This window comes from Cygnus olor, chromosome 2, assembly GCF_009769625.2.
Source record: "Cygnus olor isolate bCygOlo1 chromosome 2, bCygOlo1.pri.v2, whole genome shotgun sequence".
Lineage (NCBI taxonomy): Eukaryota > Metazoa > Chordata > Aves > Anseriformes > Anatidae > Cygnus > Cygnus olor.
Genome location: NC_049170.1, coordinates 69,796,070 through 69,802,266, shown reverse-complemented (window position 1 = coordinate 69,802,266; position 6,197 = coordinate 69,796,070).

Sequence of the window (6,197 nt, the reverse complement as noted above, 5' to 3'; positions counted from 1 at the left end):
TGTGTTCATTTTGTCCCTATGGTGGTTTTAAATTGAGTAAGGATACAGTTAACTTTGATGTAATCTTATTTGAAAATATTCAACTGAAATACTCTGCCTTTCTCAATTTTGCATATTCTGAGATAAGTTGTTTCAGAGAAGCAGACTTTTCTGGACAATAGATTATGTTACCTAAAAATTCTGCCTCGTTGTAGGCTTCCCCTCTCCTGTTTCTCACAGTTTAGTTTATTCTTTTACAGTTCACTCACTGGAGAGAAATTTTGTTCTTTCACAGTTACAGTCACATACACTAGAAGGGTTTGGGACCTGATGGAAGAGACCTGTCCAATTTGCTGTCTCTTGATACTATTATGGGAAGAAAAGAACAATTGCTAAAGAGAATAACAAAACAGAATATGGAGCTATATCACGGTGACTTGTAATATGCAAATCAAATTTTCTACAGTAAGCATTTACTTCTCCTTCTGTAACTTTTCTCTCTAAAATTCTAGGTTGATGATTTATACTTTTCTCATACTTGTAAAACCTAACCAAGTTATAGCTAGATGTGTGAGTACTGTTTTAGGCTTTATGTACCATGTTATTGTGTTACAGAGATTCCCATTTGCCTTCACATCATATTTCCAGCACATAGTTCTGTTATTGCTTATCACAAAATTTGAGACCTTGACTCTGGCTGCTTGAGGTCTTCCAGACAGGTGCTACTTCCCCAGTATCTTAATTACACTCTTCCCTGGAGTGAATACACAGTAGGCAGTCTACATGTATAATTTAACCCTTCAAAAACTTGCAATAATAAAGGAGATACACACAGACAGTTTGCATAGGATATTAAAGCAATTATTCTGTTCCTATATATCATGAAGAATTTAGATTTGGATACAGCAATAAACTCTATACACTTCACATGCCTCAATTTTTATGTCACTCCCAAAAGACCTTTGATTCAGGCCAGTCCCAAATCCCTTTTTCAACATAACTTTCTGTTGGGACCATTGAGTCTCTGCTTTTATCTCTCTGCTCAAGTGAACTTGCTCTGGAATTAGCTGCTTCCTGATTTAAAGTCTTTCTCTATGACAAGAATAAATTCCTCTTATTGCCTTGCTTGTCATGTACTTTCAGTCTTGCTATGTGAGACTTTCAAGTTTTCACAGGCAGTACTTTTGCTTCCTACATGGGATTTTATATTTATATTTATATATAATTTTATTTTCTATAGTTACTTCTCCCTCAGAACAAAATAGATGGATTGCTTTCCTGACTTCAACCAGTAGTTGCTACACAGAGTTTGCATTTCAGTAGGAGATCACCGATGTTGAAAGGATCATACTTCTCAAAGTAGGTCAGTATATGATACAGCACAGATAGCACAGTAGAGATCCTACTTACTCTGATACATTTCATGATACTGTAATTTCACAGTAAAATTAGAATCCATAGGCTGCAGATAGATTCCTCAACTTGTCACAGTTTTGTTTTACCAAAGAAGTAGTAATGAAGCTAAACATCAAATTGAATTAACAGCTTGAAGATGATTTTAAAAAGGGAAAAGGGCTCATGTAGGTTGCCTGAAGTCATGGAAGCAGAGTACAGAACCACCAGGACAGAAGAATCATCTGGTTCTTCCATGCCAACTATCACTGCTTACTTATCTGCTACTCTGTGATTTAACAAATTTAGATCTGAATTTTTTCAGCAAAACATAGCCACCAATGAGTGGGATTAGTGTATAATTCCAGCTTTAAATTTTTCCAATTTTAAAAAGATTTCTGCTAGAAACATGCATCTGGGTGAACACCATAAAGCTAATGCAGCAGTGGATGAGACTGGGTGATTAGTTTAGTAATACTTCACTTCTTGCTTTTTTATTTCAAGAAAGGCATATTAAAAAACAAACAAACAAATAAAACCTGCACAGGTCTTATGCAAGAGCAGCATATATGCAGAAAGTATTTGCTTTTCTCACTGCATAAATAAAAAACTGAATAACTTTCTAATGATGAGTACTAAGCTTTTCAAAAAATGACAAAGAGAAAATTGTGCCAAAGTAAATACACAAAAAGTGCCTCTTAAAAACGACTCTGTCATTGCAATTTACCTGTTCTCTTGATATGCAGGACCTGAAGGACACTTGCTATAGGAACTTAAATAGGTTTGAAAATATCTTTTTTTGTTGTTGTTTTACCAGGGGCTTTTCAAAAAAGTATGGTGTTTTTGCTTGGAATTTTATTTCCTTCTAAAGTAAAGGAGGAGAACGCAAGACCTCTGAATATTTAAGTCTTTGATGATGGTTTCAAACTTTCACTGAAGCTGGTGATTCCTTGCTTTTCAGCCCAGTTAATTCTGCAGCCAAGTGTAACAGCCATTTTCCCAGACAAAATGGATTGCTTTTTAATATATTTACATCAGGGGTGATCCTGCCCTCCTTGCTAATGCAAGACCTACAGTTCAGCTTCACATCAGCTGTTTCTTGACACCAATTTATTCTCAAAATTATTGATACTATTCTTACCAGAGTTCAAACTCCCTTCTTTATGATTTTAAGTCACATCTGCAGTGTCTTTCCTGTCCCTCAAGGTTGATGACTTGGGGCCAGGCAGTATGTTCACATTCTGGTAGTCTGTCCTCTCCTCCATGCCTGACTTCCTCAGAGCCTTGCTGTGGACTATCATGTATGCAGTGCTGGCAGTTAAGGGACGAGTTCCTTGCTGAGAAATGCCACAACTTGGCAATACAGTGTCTTTATAGATACTTTTGGCTTTAACTGCATGGTAGCCTTTATGGCTGGGGACACAGAATTCTCCAGTTCCACTTAAAGCATCTTTAATTAAAATGCTGGCAGGTTTTTGGCTGATATTGTTGAGTACTAGCAATGCACATGGATTTCTCCCTGGCAAGTCCTCCCTCTTTTGGCCATGTTGTTGCCGTTATTTTTACCGTCATCATTAGGCTTCTGCTTTGAAATGATGCCATGTGGATTAACAGATAATTTATAACTAAATTGTATAAGTCACATCTACAGCACCTTCTGTAACTGAAATAGGCAATAGAGTCCAATTTTCTGAGGTTGGCAGTATTTCAGATATCAGTGCAGAGTAAGCTAAACTGTGTCCAATATTGCTATCCCCAGTGTAACTGCAGCTGTTATCAAGGGCCAGTACAGAATGTAGTCATACACATGGCCTCTGAATGGAAAACCAGCACTGTCTTTAAAAGAAAACTTTGCCTGAGATAAATTTAAATCAGATATCCACAGGACCTTCACCTGCCTATTTTGAAACATTCAAGAGAATTGAAAACTTCAGTGACTGGAGCTTACAGCTTCCTGATTAGGTGTCCTCTCCAAGATGGGTGGCAGAAAACACCCATGTCTCCTAAAAGCAATATTCCTGTTTCACACAAGGACAAATCTGTGTTCACAGAAGTAACTGAGTCAAAAATGGTGATATGGGAGATCTGTAGCAGAGGTACTAACAGAACTCATATCTTCATTTTTCAGTGCTGTGTTTTGTGTATTGGAAGATACCCACATTTCTGTACAGCAAATATTTCTGGAAATTCCTGTGATTGTTATTGTCCTCCTTTGATCACGTAGAATACCATGACACTTGTTGGGAATAGACCCATAATAGGTTTCTTTTAATATTTTCTACCAAGTAGAGAAGCACAGACATCCTAGAGGGGACTATCTTTACTTCAGGCAAGGAGAGTGCAAACACTTGGTCTTGAATAATTTAGTGCTTGCTGCCCATTCCCCAGGCCTGTTATTAGCAGAACTCGTTCTCAATGCATTGCAAATCTGTAGTCACTCGGGAAGAACAGTGGCATCATTGGTGCAGGTCGTTCATTAACTGTGGGTGGGATGTACAGCTAGCACTACCCTCAGTAGTTTAGAGAGTACATGGTGATAACTTCAGATAGAAGATGACTGAGCACTGGAAGTAACTTATGCATCAGTTTGATGCTGCAGTTTGTGATCAGGATCTTCAGAACACAAGATGACAGTCTTGAAACAAACATGTAATCAGATGACCTCTATCTCATATATTCATGCTTGCACGATGAACTTCCATAAAACAAACCACAACATTTTGGGGGGCATATCCTGATGGGAAGAGCTATAGATAGGTATTTATTTTAATTTAAATAGATAAGGTCTCCAGCGTCTTAGTGTGGCTTATTTAGTTCAGCACTTCAGCTGGTTGTTTGCCATGTCATGCTGATCTAGGACTGTTCTCCTATCAATTCTAAAGCTTTTGACATACTGCACTTAAAATCATTTTGGATTAGTGGGAATTCTAGACCCTAAACTTTTGATTACTTGTGACACCTCATTCATTTGGTCCACAAGCATGTACCAATGGATGATTTTATTCAAATTAAAAATTTCATTTCCTCTCCATCACATTTGGATTTATTTTTCACTCCCCATCCCCGTGCTAGAAATATGCACAGAATATACACGCATGCAGCCAGTAGGACTTACAGACACACATCCACAGTAACATGATTCGATATCACTAACTGTAACAGGAGAAGAGCAGTAATGCTCAGGTCCCTAAGTGGATGTGGCATTGTTTAAGCCTCAGGCATACAAATTAAAGCACCTAGTAGCTGGTGTAATTTGCTTGGTCAAATATCAGGACAATTTTTCCACTAGCTCCATCCTAAGGAAAAAAAAAACAACACACACACACACACACAAACTTTGAAAGCAGCCTCTCCTTTCTTCTATTCCCTGTATCCTGAAACGGATTTGAAGACAGTGGAATAGCTGCTGGTATTGGAAATAAAATGGTACTAGAAAGTAAACAAAGCATAGCAGTAGCAAGTCACAGAGGCCAAAATAGACTTTAGGCACGAGGACGTTTCCCTCACGCTTCAGAAAAGACCATGCTGAATGAAAAAAGGAAATTTGGCCAAGTAAACTTGGTCAAAAGTTACTGAGGTTAAAACAAAACAAAACAAAACAAAACAACAACAACAACAAAACAGTTGTAGGCCCTTTAATAAGCAGCTTTCTTATTGCAGCACAATTAGGTAACTAACATGGCAGTTGAAATTCAATGAGAATTGGTACTTAGCTCCCTTAAAGTGTCTTTTCCTCGAGCATCTGTTATTCCCACTACCTAGGAATTACAGCGTCTCTAATCACAAACTTAATTTATCACAGCATCGTTATTCAGGTTTCCCCTTATTTGGTTAATTTGACAAACTGCAAAACATGGGTCTATTGCAGGCCAGAAATGTCCACGTGTGAAAAAACAAGCATTTTTTTTTTTTTGGTAGTGTTGTGTACACTTACTACTTGGCTATGTTGTTTATTGTCTCAGGTAGTCAGAGAAGTGAGCCTGTGAGCCTGGCAAGCATCTCCCAGAATAGGTGGATCACTGGTAACATTAGCATCTTCTCACTGATAGCTCTTCCCTGTAATCCCTGACATTACTGCCAGTATTTGACTTCACAGACAAGAGCAGCACAATCAGTGGTACAACTGCACTTCTTATTTCAGCTGATACCCACACTCATGGACAGCCAATGCAATCCACTCCTCAACCATAGGTCCCTGTTAGCATCTCTTTATGCTGTCCAATAAGCCATCCATTTTCCATTGCCAGGTAAAGAATGAGAGGGCATTCCAGCAAAACAACACTTGTATGGTTGTTTCTCAGAGAAGAAATGTGCTGAAATGAAGTCGTGCTGAATCCTGAGTTGCTTACTCGGTTTGTCCTGTGTGTTTTTTTTTTGGTTAAGTTGTGACTGAACACAGTAGGAATTTGTTTTGTGAACACCAAGGAGAGACTTTTATATGCGTTTGAGCAGCCATAACAGAATTCAGTTGGGCTACAAGGTATAAAAAAAATGCAGAAAAATTAAAGAAAAACTGCTGAAAGAACTCAGAAATGGCTGTTGTTGATATTGCCTTTTCCTATTTTTTTTTTTTTTTTTTTAATTCTCCTTTGAAAATACTAGGACCTTCCAGTCTCTTGCTTCTCATACACATTTATTCCAGTGTGACCACAGCTGAGATACTTTGGAAAGCTTTCTTGTAGTTTATTACAATGTTTTCTTCATCAGGAGATGAGGAGAACTGTTTCAAGAGGGAGTTTCATTGCATTTAAAATTCTAAAGTTCATTCTGTTCCATATAATAAACATCACCACAATGCCTGAACTGATAGCACAGCCTGCTAAACA